Raw genomic sequence first — 15,210 nt, 5'->3', positions numbered from 1 at the left:
ATGAGGAATGAGAAAAAAAATGTGTTCTCTGAAATCTGAACTTTTTATGTAAAAACCCCAAGTTTTTGCAAGAACCTTCTATGTTAGATTAAACTATGGACACTGTTCTTTTCACTCATTTTGTGAGGGGGGAAAATGTCTTTCAAAGTATTTAGTCAACAGATAAACACGATTTGATATCTGAAAAACAAAAGAGACCCAAATAGACAAAAAGAAGCAAACATTTATATTAAAAAATATATTCAACACTGGCCTTTTTTTTAAAAAAAAAATGATTTTTCCCCTTCTCTGCTTTCATATGTATTGGAAAAAAATAATAGAGATATATTCAGCTATTATTTTTATATTCATATATTAGGGAAGAGGGAAACTGTGGTATACATTATCTATTATTATTTTGATAGTGGGGGAGAGTAGAGCTGCATATGATAACAAAATAATGCATAATTATTGCTCATTTTCTTGTATGCTGTTCTTTTCCAAGAAAGTGCACAAGGCTGTCAAATCGATTTTAGCAATGCTGCTATATTAAGTTCCTTTCAGTCCACATGCATACATAATTACACACTGCTCACTCAGTCTTGTTATCCAGGCATTCTGCTTCATCTTATCTTGGGTATTTTATTTTACAGACCCCCATCTCTGTCTTCAAGCCGTTTTTGGTTGGATTGCATCTCTTTTATGATCCTCAAGATGGATGGGATGAAGATCACACAGATTTGGGGCCCAGCTTCTTCGGTACTGGCCTGGCATTCTTGCAATGCACATCTTTGACTACTTCTATGCTTAGTTTTCTCTCAGTCAAGTTTTGGCTGATTGTTTATGTTTTCCACCTGAAAGAATTCTTTGCCTTTCAGGTGGAAAACATTTCAGCAGGTTCTGACCAGTTCTGGAGAACCGGTAGCAAAAATTTTGAGTAGTTCAGAGAACCGGTAAATACCACCTCTGACTGGCCCCGCATCCATCTATTCTCTGCCTCCCGAGTCCCAGCTGATCAGGAGGAAATGGGGATTTTGCAGTATCCTTCCCCTGGAGTGAGGTGGGAATGGAGATTTTACAGTATCCTCCCCCTGCTACACCCACCAAGCCATGCCCACCAAGCCATGTCCACCAAGCCACGCCACGCCCACCAAGCCACACCCACAGAACCAGTAGTAAAAAATTTTGATGGCTAGCACCAATGGCTAGCTGATACTGACATATCTATTAGTTGGATCCCACACCTATAATTAGACTAAATTGTTCTTTTGGCTAACGTCTTAAATCGTAACAATCATGTTATATTATTCCATACCCTTTTACCTTCTTTAATTTTGGATACTGCTACAATTAGACACATGAAGACAATAGCATTGGCCTGACATGCTCTTCTTGTTCATTATTCAGCAGCTTCAATCCCCTCACTTTATTTGCCCTGTCCAATGCTAAACCTGCAATTTGAGAGGATGTTCATTAGAAATAAATAGAGCCAGGAACACTGAGTGTAGCTAATTGTATATAATTATGCATCCCAATCCTCTTGTTATTCTATGTCTCCTTCTGTTTACAGGCCAATTACCCAGTAGATAGTGTGCAATTAAAGCTATTTGCTTCAAAGGGCTATCCTTGCCATTCCCACATGCACTACCCTCTTGGTAAAAATGTCATCTTAATGTGAGTTTTCTCAGCAAGAACAGTGGACATCGAAAATATTTTAAAAACATTCTGGGAACTTTTCCAGGTATGATTTGCATTGCTTAATCTTAAAAATACTGCTAGAAAGCCAGGTTGGTGTAGTGATTAAGGAACCAGACTAGAAACCAAGAGACCATGAGTTCTAGTCACTCTGGATAATCTTGAACCAGTAACTCTCAGTCCAAGGAAGGAGGTAATGGTATGAAAAACCTTGCTTAGAAAATGGCAGGGACTTGTCCAGACAGTCACTAGGAGTTGAACAAACAAACAAGCAAATAAAAACAGGACAGCAGAAGGTTTTTTAAAAAAACCATTTGTGAAAGAATCACTTTAGTGATCCCTTTGATAGAAACCTTCAGTTTAATTCTGTTTATCTCTTTGCTGTCAGCTTGTAGAGGCACCATGAAATGCTGAGTCAGTGATTCTCAACTCTACTGCTCCAAAGTAGCAGATGACACCCTTGAAAATCACAAGGGCTCAAATAATGAACTAGCAGTGAATGAACAACATGGTGAAATCAAGAGAGAGAAGTCATGTGTCAGAGGCTGAGATTCAGTCGCTCACAGAAGGTGGTTGTGATGGGTGCGCTCACCGAGAAATCAGGCACATGGATTAGAAATGCTTCTTGATTTTCTTGGAGTTTCAGTTGGAAGTTGTGATAAACTCATTTGTGCAAATAAATTCACCAGCTGTGATGATTTTTTCAGTCAGTTGGACCTCCTCAAAGTGACCTTACCTACAGTAAATTACATGGATTATTGCAATTCATGTTGTGAAACAGTCATTTCATATGGTACAAAATGTAGCAGGCAAATTGGTAAAGGATTCAATTCGTCAGTTGATTTCTAGGCTGAATTCAAGGTGTTGATTCACACAAGGCGATTTACAAAAGCTTTAAAAAATCACATCCATACACAATTAAATGTGTACTGCAATATATAAATAATAAAACGATAGAAGCATACAGATCGATCAATCATAACATTCCATTGTAATGAATAATGTTGAAATTTAATTTCTTTTATTGTAATTATCTTTTATTATTATGTTTTATTATGTTTATGTCCTGACTTTTATCGAGGTGATTACAACTGCATACAAGTAGATGTCTCTTCATTTTATCCCCAAAAAATCCTGTGAGATAAATTTTATCCCCAAAAATCCTGTGAGATAAATTGTGCTGAGAAAATGAGATTGGCCCAAAGTCACCCACTGTATTTCTCCTGAGAGTGCACTTAAAGCAATGGTCCTAGGACCTCTACAACACAGAACATGCTATATGTCTGAATTCCATTTCACCTTGGAAAGATGAGGTACATATTTACTTTTGACATAAACAAAAGCAGTCATTCTGGGGAAATTTAATGTCATCCAGGAGATGATCAACGGCAGAAAATTTGCTTGGTTATCTGAAACTGGAGAACAGCTGTAGATTTCTTTGCCCAGTCGGATTAAATTAAAGTATCATTTATGAATCTTCAAGATAAGATTGGATATCCATTTTTCCAGGACTCAATAAGGTCTCCTGCCTTGAGCATGGGATCAGACTAGAAGACCTCCAAGAGCCTTTCCAGCCCTATGTCTATGGAGATCCTCAGGTTGACCCAAAGGTTCTGTTCAAAGAGGCAACTAGACTTTCTTGGGTTTTTTTCCTTGAAAATGTTTTTCTTCTCATCCAAGAAGCTTCTTTATTTCCTTTGAAACTACGATACTATGAAACATTACAATCTACCTACCAGTTCTCACATATTTTTGTACTTGCATGTACAGTATTTGACTTGCCTTTACTGATTGTATTACTTTCTATTTATATTTTATGAGTCTCATTATACTGTACTCCATTTGAACCATCACTGTCATTTTTTTCTGGCTCATTATTCTTCTGACAAATTATTAGCCAGCTTACAGAATTCTGCCACCTAATTAAGCAATATTTTATAGCTTCTGTTTATGTGATTGCAAATGATAATTAAGCAGGATATAACTGTTTGGTGCTCTGAGATCTTGAACCGTATGAGTAATTCCTGGGCTACTGTTTTACTTGTTAAGGCATTTGAAACAATATTCTCAAGGAAGGAAAAAAATGCTGTCAGTCACATCATATGTTACCAAAAAGTACATTGTTTGTTAGCTGAACAAGATGATGCTATTATGCTGGTACCAACTTACTATTCCAAAGTGAATTCATTAGAAATAGGAGGTGCATTTTTAAAAAAAATATTTTCATATTCAAAAAGAGAGGGGGGAAATCACCATCAAGACAGATTGGCAGGGAGAGGACAAAAAGTAACAATATTAGGTTCCTAACAGGAAATAATTCACCCTAATCTTTAAACACATCCTTAAACTATATGGAATAATATTGATCAGTCTTCCTGTTACATCAGTAAAGAGCTTGTTCATAAAGAGAAAGAAAACAAAATGTTGATGTTCAAGATTTAAAAGTGGAGTCAGACTGTCAACACTTTGTATGGCACTCAAATGTACGATTAGACTTTGTAACACTACAATAACAAACTTATGGGTATTAAATCCAAATGGAGCAAAAATGGAACAAGCTTATATTATACAAAGAATAATATAATCCTACGCTTCCATAATAATGACAACTAATCAACATTCCCTGAGATTCCTACGCTTCCATAATAATGACAACTAATCAACATTCCCTGAGATTTCCAGTAAATTTAAAAAGGAATCTTCTGTTAAATTATTCCATTTTAAGATCATAAGGAATATACATCATATTTTAATACAATTAGACATTGATTCATTGGTATAGGATATTGCAACTATTTAACCCAGAATTCTTGTAAATAAATGTGTCAGCTGCCACCTTATGCTTTGCTGTAATGTGATGAGAGACTGCTATGAACTTTTTTTGGGGGGGGGGGAGGAATTAGGGAGGGGAATGCTTGGGAAAATGAAAGTAAGCGCTGTATCTCCTTGAGATGCTGCTTCAAAGTCACCCAGCTGGGAGAAGGAGGGAACAGCATGGACTGACTGTTACGAAAACATCTTGGCTGAACTTGATTGGTTACTTGGTTTGGGTGATGAGAGACAGCTAAGGGAGGGCAGAGTTCAATTTAGGAATTTTGGTACACCATTTTCACTTCTGGGTTTGCATTACCGCAGTACACTTGATTTCTAATAAAACTATACATTTCTCAACCGATGGACCCAAGGATCATTTTGATCCAGAAGTTTAAGTTACTTTAGGGTTACTTTAACAATATCATTTAATCATTTATTGTAGATTTAGATTCTAACATTCACTTAAGTGCTGAAAGTAATTTTGAAATTGAAACAGTGCTAATAGATCTGGATGATATAAAATGAAGTGGTTGAAGTAAAGGCAGATTGCTCATTGGAAGTACTAATGATAAAGGTAAAACCTTAATATTTAGAGCACACAATATGAAGGGAAGAGACACTGAAAAAGATTCTGATCTGAGTGAATGCAATAAAAATGCAATAAAAATAAAAATAAAAGAATCTGATGCAAGACAAAGTGGCAAGTTAGTGTCACTAATTACATAAGCATGAAGAATGAGGGGAGAAATCAAGGAATTGCTGACAGAAATTCCTGACAAAATAACAATCACTGGGCCACAAAGAAGTACAACTATTGCAGTGAGTTTCGACTCTACTGTGAAATCAAGAGACACTTTTAATATATTTCATTTTACATTTTTACATAATTCAAATTCTTCCTGCACAACTATATTAAAACGTGGTTGACAATAAGTTAAATTTAAGTAGTAATATTCCAACTTGCCCATGATTTTCAAAGAGAGAGAGCAAGAACAAGCAAGAGAGAGAGAGAGAGATCTGCGGTTTTTAAATTGGGTTTAACCCAGATAACGCAGTTATCATGCAATTATAGATTATTATATTTTTATCCTATCACCTTTCATATCTGTCTTACAGCCTTTAATGCAAGAATTATAGTAAAGCTACGGCTAAAAATCAAGTAGATAATCTGCCATGTTGTCAAAGAAATCACATAATACTTTCTAATTGCGCCCCTATTGTGACTTGAGAAATTAAAATAAAAATATAAATTCACTGAAAATCAGGTAGGTTAAGTCAAATAGATTAACCTCTCCCACGCATTTTTGATTTTTTTTAAAAAAAAAATCTATGGATTTGTCATTCTCATAAAGACAACTTTAATAATTTACCAATCTGCTCAAAATAAATACTATTCTGTATTAGAATAGTAATATGCTAGATAAATAAATCAGTCTGAAGTAATAATCATTTTACATTTATTTTCCCTGTAAACTCAATGGGATTTTAAACCAACTATTAAACAAATATTAAACAAACTGAGGTTTCTAAAAAAGATATGTACATCTACACATACGGAAAGATTTCTTAGAATTTTCGAAAGGTTATTCCCAGATATTTAAAAAGGATTTCAAAGAACATAGAAATATTAGAACTATAGGAAATATATAATATTACTTCTAGTTAATCAGATAATACCAAACTGTTGTGCAAAATCAATACATTATGGTATAGAAAATACAAAATTTGGTATAGAAAATACAAAATTATCAATAACTAAAAGTTTAAATTCAACTCCAGGCACTGTTATGCTCAAAATGTCCCTTATTTCACTAATAAAGCAAGCTAGTGGTTCCAATCTTAAATAAACTACAGGAGATAAAGCACATTCATGACAATGTTACATGAGACTACATATAAGTGGGATTATAGGAGATAATCCCATTTATATGTAGTATTAACAAAGGGAGTAAAGTACCACATGCTAATAAAAAGACATACATAATTAAGCAAGATTTGTTTCAAAAAAGTCAGTTGCATCATCGATGTAAAAAAGATATTGAGACTCTAGAAAAAGTGCAGAGAAGAGCAACAAAAATGATTAGGGGACTGGAGGCTAAAACATATGAAGAACGGTTGCAGGAACTGGCTATGTCTAGTTTAATGAAAAGAAGGACTAGAGGAGACAAGATAGCAGTGTACCAATATCTCAGGGGTTGCCACAAAGAAGAGGGAGTCAAACTATTTTTCAAAGCACCTGAGGGTAGAATAAGAAGCAATGGGTGGAAACTAATCAAGGAGAGAAGCAATTTAGAACTAAGGAGAAATTTCCTGACAGTTAGAACAATTAATAAGTGGAACAACTTGCCTCCAGAAGTTGTGAATGCTACAACACCGGAAATTTTTAAGAAGATGTTGGATAACCATTTGTCTGAAGTGGTGTAGGGTTTCTTGCCTGGGCAGAGGGTTGGACTAGAAGACTTCCAAGGTCCCTTCCAACTCTGTTATTCTATTCTATTCTATTCTATTCTATTCTATTCTATTCTATTCTATTCTATTCTATTCTATTCTATTCTATTCTATTCTATTCATATCAAAATTTCATCCAATGAAATCAGCAATGGATATTTTCTTTAAGCTGAGTAATCAAATATTACCAGATACCTGATGGCCTTTACAATGCCAGATTGTTCAGGATCTGCTGTCATTGTTTCTGTGTCAATGTTTTGCATCTGGGTAAGATCTTTTCCAGACTTCAAAACATGAATCCAGCAAGATTTGTTCCAGGCTTCAAAACATATTTACATAAGTAAATAATCAGCTTCAACCAAAACAATACAAGAGCACACAATAGATACAACTCATGGTAAACCGATCCAAACTAGACTGCAGAAAATACAACTTCAGTAACAGAGTGGTCAATGCCTGGAATGGACTACCTGACCCTGTGGTTTCTTCCTCAAATCCCCAAAACTTTAACTTTAGACTGACTACTGTAGACCTCACCCCATTCCTAAGAGGTCTGTAAGGGGCGTGCATAAGCGCACCAGCGTGCCTACCGTCCCTGTCCTAATGTTTTCTTTTATTCGTATCCTCTTCATGTATTTATAATTGAAAACATAATATAATAAAGTGTAAACATTATATAAGTGTATATAATGTTTACACTTGTATATCTCATTAAATACATGCTTGACAAAATAAATAAATAAAAAAGTATCCTTAAAAGAGAAACTTTTTAGAAAGGCACCATTTTAGACCTCCCATACTATTGGGATAAGGATCGTGATAGATATCATTTATCACTCTGTGGGACAACTATTTGAACCAGAAGCTTTTCCTGTATTCAAACATTTAGTAATATGTATTATTCCTTGGAAAGATAAAAGTCGGAGTTAAATAAACAATGTGATCATACTTAATCTGAGAAACAGCTATATTAGAGCTATATAGAAATTGATTTCTATCTGAAGTTACATTTAACTCTGTATGATACAGTTGAGATTAAACATTTCAAAAGCCAAGTTACTGAGTCAGAACCATGTATCTTACTGGAAACTGGTTTCAGCAGAGCAATTTATAGTTTACCCTAATAAAAATGAGGAACAATGAAAAGGGCCTTTCCTTTTATGAAGCAAGCATTCATTTGAGTGAGGAGTATTTTTTATTTGTTTGTTTGTTTGTTTGTTTGTTTGTTTGTTTGTTTGTTGCATTTCTATGCCACCCAACTCCCTGGGGACTCTGGGCGGCTTACAACAAAAAATAATTCGAACAATATACCATAAAAGTAGTTTTTAAAAAATATTAAAAACCCATACACTCCATTCATGGCTGGCTCTCGCAAGATTGCAGCAGCGAGATCAATGGCCCCAGGCCTGCTGGAAAACCAGATCTTCACCGCTTTCCGGAAGGCCAATAGGGTGAGGGCAGTCCGGACCTCAGGAGGTAATTGGTTCCAGAGAGCCAGAGCAGCCACAGAAAAGGCCCTCCCCCACGGACAACAGCCGAAATTGTTTAGCTGACGGGACCCGGAGGAGGCCAACTCTGTGGGATCTTACCGGTCATTGGGAGCTATGTGGTAGAAGGTGGTCTCGAAGATAGCCTGGCCCTAAGCCATGTAGGGCTTTAAAGGTAATAACCAACACCTTGAATTGTGTCCGGAGACCAATAGGGAGCCAGTGCAGCTTGCGGAGAATTGGTGTAATGTGGGTGTATCTAAGTGCACCCACAATAGCTCGCACAGCTGCATTCTAGACCAACTGTAGTCTCCGAACACTTTTCAAGGGTAGCCCCATGTAGAGCACATTGCAATAATCCAACTGTGAGGTGACAAGGGCATGAGTGACTGTGAGGAGAGCCTGATCTAAATAGGGTCGCAGTTGGTGCACCAGGTGAACCTGTGCAAAAGTCCCCCTAGCCACAACTGTCAGATGTTGCTCTAATCTTAGCTTGGATCTTTCCTTGGATTTTGCTTGGATCTTTCTGCCAGCTTTTCTCCCTTTCTCTATTTATCCCCTTACTTGGAATATCAGGCCTCATTTTAGGTTCTATTATATTTTTGCAATTGAGATTTCAATAGAATAGCCACCATTCAGGCTTCTGATCAGCATCATTGTCAGGAATACAGTTTTAAACCCTCCAGTTAATGGTTTCCACCTCCCTTTGAATGGCTTTTAGGATTTCTGGGAAATGAATATTATTCTTTAATGTAAAAGGAATAAGTGGCAAAACACCAAGCTCTTCTGTCTAATTTAAAAAGAAAGTAGGATCCTGTAGCAAGCACAATCAAATTCAGAAATGGGTGTTGGGCTTTTGAGCTGCAGCCCTCTTGACTCATTGGTCTATGAATAATTATCTGAGGTCTTTTCTGGACATGGCCTTGAGGTCTATCTTCATCACAATACTGCTTTGGAACCTATATCACAATTTGCCACAAGATAATCAGGGAATAATTATCCTATTTCTGAATGCTTAGCCAAAAACTGAAAGATCACAGAGAAGTCCCTGCTATGGCATGGCTGGCAGTGAAATCCTTTGTGTTCCCTTCATTGTGGAATAAGAGAAGATTGACCTTGATCCTCTTTCCTTTTCTTTTTCCTTAGATGTCTCTGGAACAATCTTTTCTGCTTTATCCACAGCTATATATATATACATCCACACTGGGGAGAAAAGTATAATTTTCTCCCCAGTGTGGATGTATGGCCATTTACTTTTTCATCTTCCTCAATTATAAATGAAACTGAGAACATTTTCAAAACTAAAAAAGAAGCATTGGAAGGTATGTTCTAGAATCAGTGTCACGTTAAAATTTAGGAATTACTGCATGGATTCAGACAGTGACAAATCTGAAGTCATCGATCTAGACTGAAGACAATTCTGGCCAACACAGAATTACTTCCAATGTTATTGGTGTTTTCCTTTATGAACACCACCAAAAGAAAAATGCTTCCATCAGTGGGTGGTTAGCTGAAACATATTAAATAAATTGTATTACAACCACAAGAAACGTTAAGGTTATCAACACAACTGTTTTCCTATCTAAAAAAGCACCAGCACACAGCTGCTTCATCTTATCCAGGTTGCTTACAGTGTGCCCAGCTCATCCAGCCTGGAAAAACTTGGTTCAATTCTCTTATGTGTCCCCACCATAGTCCTTTCACTGAAATATAATCTGAACAATTTAGCAAGTTTCAGATATTAAAAAGGTAGTGATGAAAGGATTGCTAGTATAAATCCCCATCCCTAGATTATGCCAGGCCTGTCCACAATTTTCTCAGAAGTGCTATAGAAAAACTTTGAGAAACAATGCATTTTTCATGTGGCCCTCAGCATTTATAGCTATGAAAAAAACAAAAAAACAAAAAATCAAGAAACCTAACCACTGTGTTCATTTTTTTAAAAAAAAAAATCCAGATATTTTGGGTGAGAAAACAAAAATATTAATTAGCTTTTTAAGATATATTTCACCATTCCTCAAATTTGGATCACATTACAAATGAAAGAAGAATGGTAGGCTCAGCTGATCTCCATTGAACAAATGAAGCCAACAACAAAATTAAATGAAAAAGTTGAAAATTATATTAAAACATCAAATTACCTTTGGCCTCATGCTGCTAATTACCTAATCTTCCTCAATCTCTACCTAAAGAGTAAACAATCCATTACTAAGATAACCAATCACCAACAGTTCCCAGCAGTGCTTGCTGCAGCTAAAGAATATGTTATCCTAAAGGTTTTTAAGGAAAAGCTAAACTAGTCTTTCATTAAGAAGATAAATTAGAGAATTGATCAACTGTATGGGCTGTTCACAGGTCCCAGGTTCATATATTGTGCTAATCATTTAGTCTTGTCATTTTATGTTGTGTGAACCAACTATTGTGATTTTTAAACTGTGATTGATGTTTTAGCATGATGTGTGATTTTGTAATGGAATGGCCTTGGAAGATGAAGGGAAGAGATGGAGCCTAGGGAATGATCAGATAAAAGGGAGAAGAGCCCTCAACTGACTAATGGACACAGGTAGAAACTTAGTAAGGATACACCCTAATTAATCAGGCAGTAAAAAGAGACAGTGGAAGATATGTCCTTTCAGATTTTCAAGTTTTGCTTAATATAGCCTTATGATAAAGTAGAATTAGCTCTTCTGGTTGCATCTCCTTGGGAGGCTGACAGAATCTAACCATTTCTAGCTTACACGTGGTTAACAAAGGGTGGATTTTCATGCTGTTCAAATATTTTTTCCAGAACAATTTCAGAAATATTAACTTATTGCAGTGGTGAACAGTCCATGGCTTGTACAGGTATATAGAATCCCAAAATTTAGAGATGAGAATGTTGACAGACTGGTTTAAATTAATTTTCCAAATTTGGGAGAGTCTTTAGAAAAAATATATGGAGTGATTTGTTTTGGGATACCAAAAAGCAAGTTCAAAATTTTAGTCATATCCCTTTTAATGATCTCACACTATATAGCATCCTCTGATATTCAGGATGGTCAAAAGACTTAGTAGTGGTTTGCAAACCCTCTAATGATGTTCATTCCTGACTTGGAATATATAATTATATAAATACATTTAAACATCAACTCAAAATTATGTGTATCTCACAGGTGATGTTTTCCAAAAAGCAGCTGGACTTTCTTGGAGTTTTTTTTTCTTCTTTTCTTTGAAAAGCTAAGATGAACTGAAGAACTGAAAAACCTTTCAGTTCTGCAGAACTGAAGAAGCTTCTTGGATGAGAAGTGAAACATTTTCAAAAACAAAACAAAACAAGAAAGTCCAGTTGTCTGTTGGAGAATAGAACATTGTATGATTGAGAATCTCCGTAGACAGTTATATGTGCATAAAGTATATCCTCAAGCTTATCGGTTCTATAATATAAGACTAAAATAACTAAATAATCAATAAATATAAACATTAATGTCACAACCATTTAGAATATATCAGAATACCTTCTACAATTGAATGAAGTTGTGATGAATTGTGCCTACGATGGGGAAGTGATGTGATGGACTATAGTGAAGTAGCAGTTTCTCAGGAAGGAGGGAACACATTCCAAGGAGGGGAGTTGAGACAAAAGACAAAACTGTCTGGAGCTGGGTCAGGGTCTAGAGAAAAAGATTTAGGATGGCCACTCCCTAGAATCTCTTGGGGTATATCTGTTAGGGTGAGAATAGCATAGTTCCTGTTTACGCAAGATTCTGTTTATATGCTGTGAGCAAATGAGAGCTGTCCTTAGAATGGATTATTCTATACGGTTCTTGGACTGGGCTTGACAGAAATGGTTCTGTTTAGAAAATATTATACCAATTTCTATTCCATTCTCTTCTCCTTCCCAAATAACTGTTCTCTCTTACCATTGAGCATAAGGTAAGGGCACACTTGGAATACTGCATTCAGTTTTGGTTGTCACGATGTAAAAAAGATGTTGAGTCTCTAGAAAGAGTGCAGAAAAGAGCAACAAAGATGATTAGGGGACTCGAGGATAAAACACAGGGGTGAAATCCAGCAGGTTCTGACAGGTTCTAGAGAACCGGTAGCGGAAATTTTGAGTAGTTCGGAGAACTGGCAAATGCCACCTCTGGCTGGCCCCAGAGTGGGGTGGGAATGGAGATTTTGCAGTATCCTTCCCTTGCCACGCCCACCAAGCCATGCCCACAGAACCGGTAGTAAAAAAAATTGGATTTCACCACTGATAAAACATATAAGGAATGGTTGCTGGAACTGGATATGTCTAGTCTTATGAAAAGAAGGACTAGGGGTGACATGATAGCAGTGTTCCAATATCTCAGGGGTTGCCACAAAGAAGAGGGAGTAAAGCTATTCTTCAAAACATCTGAGGGCAGGACAAGAAGCAATGGGTAGAAACTAATCAAGGAGAGAAGCAACTTAGAACTAAGGAGAAATTTCCTGACAGTTAGAACAATTAATCAGTGGAACAACTTGCCTCCAGAAGTTGTGAATGCTCCAACCCTGCAAGTTTTTAAGGAGATGTTGGATAACCATTTGTCTGAAGTGGTTCCTGCCTAAGCAGGGGGTTGGACTAGAAGACCTCCAAGGTCCCTTCTAACTCTGTTATTCTATTCTATAGTTAGGGTTGGGACTCTTTTAGAAAGTATTTATGTGGGCTTCATTGTGGGCTGTTTTGGTGCTTGAAAAGAATTTCTTTCTTTCCGATTATCTGCCAGTTTAAAATGTGTCATCTTCTTAGCCAGTACCACTATCTCTTTCAAGCAGCAATAAGATTACTGCCAAGAAAAGCATCTGCAATTACCAACACCATACATGTTTTGTCAGTTTTAAGCCTATTCTGCCTTAACTGCTTTGATGTACACTTCTGAGCATCATACAAAATAGCTCCCATTGAGTCTAAATAAATGACATTTTGATTTGCTAAATACTTGCTGTTTCATCTTTGGTTTGGTTTACACCCACATTTTAAATCTTAAAACCAGTCTTCGTACAAAATTACTTCAGATGCACCTCTCTGTGTCTCATAGAGAATCTTCATCAAATCAAGAAAAGGATAAAAGTACGGTGCATTAAAAATGACTAATTCTGTTTTAAGATAACCTTCAGTATTTGTATTTGTTCTTCTAGGTAGATAGGTACTCTCAGCTGGGTTGAAATATTTGTTACATTAAGTGTTTACAATTAATGATCTCTCCCACCCTAGAGTTAAATGCAGTGTGAACCAGCTCATGGTTATTTTTTTAAATTACCCAAATGGTAAGTATTTCATAAAATATCACATATAATTGACTGATTATATATCATAAAACATTTGATAAGTAGTTATGAATTTCATTTTGAATGGCTCCTACAATGTTTAACTCATCAACATATAGATAAAGATTCTTGTCTCTTTTATTGTAAACATTTCCAGAGTCATTTATACAGTGAGATAGGCAGTATATGTATTTGATAAGAAAAAGAAAGAAAGAAAGAAAGAAAGAAAGAAAGAAAGAAAGAAAGAAAGAAAGAAAGAAAGAAAGAAAGAAAGAAAGAAAGAGTGTCTGATTTAGTCACCATAGGCAACCCGGAGGCAAGCAAGCATTTTAAGCCAATCTGCAGCCAGCACTTAAGGAGCATTCAGCAATTTGCAATATGTTCCCATAAATAAATGATAAAATATTCCCCAAACAACTGACATGTGCTGAAAAATATGTTCATAGATAATTACCAAACAGAAATAGAGAGAGCACAGCTATCCGGCATTCCACTATTTATGAGATTATATGCAATGACTTCAACTAGATTCAATATTTTTTTTTTCTGATAAAGGGTCCAATTGAGACTGTTAGATATATCAATCATCAGTGTTCTATATATTTTCTCAAGTTTTGAATATTCACTGTAAAAATTGGTATTTGAAAATTATAATACTTGGGAATATTTTAATTTGCAGTGAAGAATGAAAATAAAGGGAGTGGTCTCTTTGGAGAAAAGGTGATGTTGGAATCAAAGGCACATTTCTTTCCTCTCTTATTTTGTCATTCTTGACTTCCTAAAAATCACCAAATATCAGTTTGCAAAGTAAGCAACAAGCATCAAAAATGAATGCAAATTATCATAACTTGCATGGTTGAAAACTGAGTTGACTAACTGAAATGGTCAATGGGAAGTCAAAATATGACTTTACTCAAATAAATTTTCCATCAAGTCTTTTCTTTGTTCTTCAATATAATTTCTATATCTTTTTTGGAAACCATGGATGTTTTTCTTGGTGAAAAAGTTTAATATAGGACAACATGAGACTGTTTTTTGTTGTTCAGTTGATGCTCCGTCTATGAAGTATTCCAGTAAGATAGTGGTATGTTCCACCAAGGATATGCTACCAAGTCTTTCACTTAATAAATGCTAAGTATACACTTGTGCTCCAGACTGAAACTATACAGAATACAAACAGAAAAAAAATGTATGTGATTATATACCCTGTTTCCCTGAAAATAAGACATCCCCTGATAATAAGCCTAATAGGACTTTTGAACGCATGCACTAAAATTAGCCCCCCCTGAAAATAAGCCCTCCCCGAAAATATTTAAATACATGTACCCACACATGGAGTAAACCAGAGGTGCCCATTTCCTCTGGTTTACTCCATGCACCCCAAAATAATAAGACCTCCCCAAAAATCAGGCCAAGCTCTTATTTCAGGGTTCAAAAAAATATAAGACAGGGTCTTATTTTCGGGGAAACACAGTACAGTCATACATTGTACACCACAATATTTTTTGGCAAATTA

The sequence above is a fragment of the Pantherophis guttatus genome, chromosome 1 (genome assembly GCF_059756535.1).
Source record: "Pantherophis guttatus breed Tessera chromosome 1, ASM5975653v1, whole genome shotgun sequence".
NCBI lineage: Eukaryota > Metazoa > Chordata > Lepidosauria > Squamata > Colubridae > Pantherophis > Pantherophis guttatus.
The sequence above is the reverse complement of the archived record's forward strand: the minus strand, read 5'-3'. Positions refer to the sequence as shown.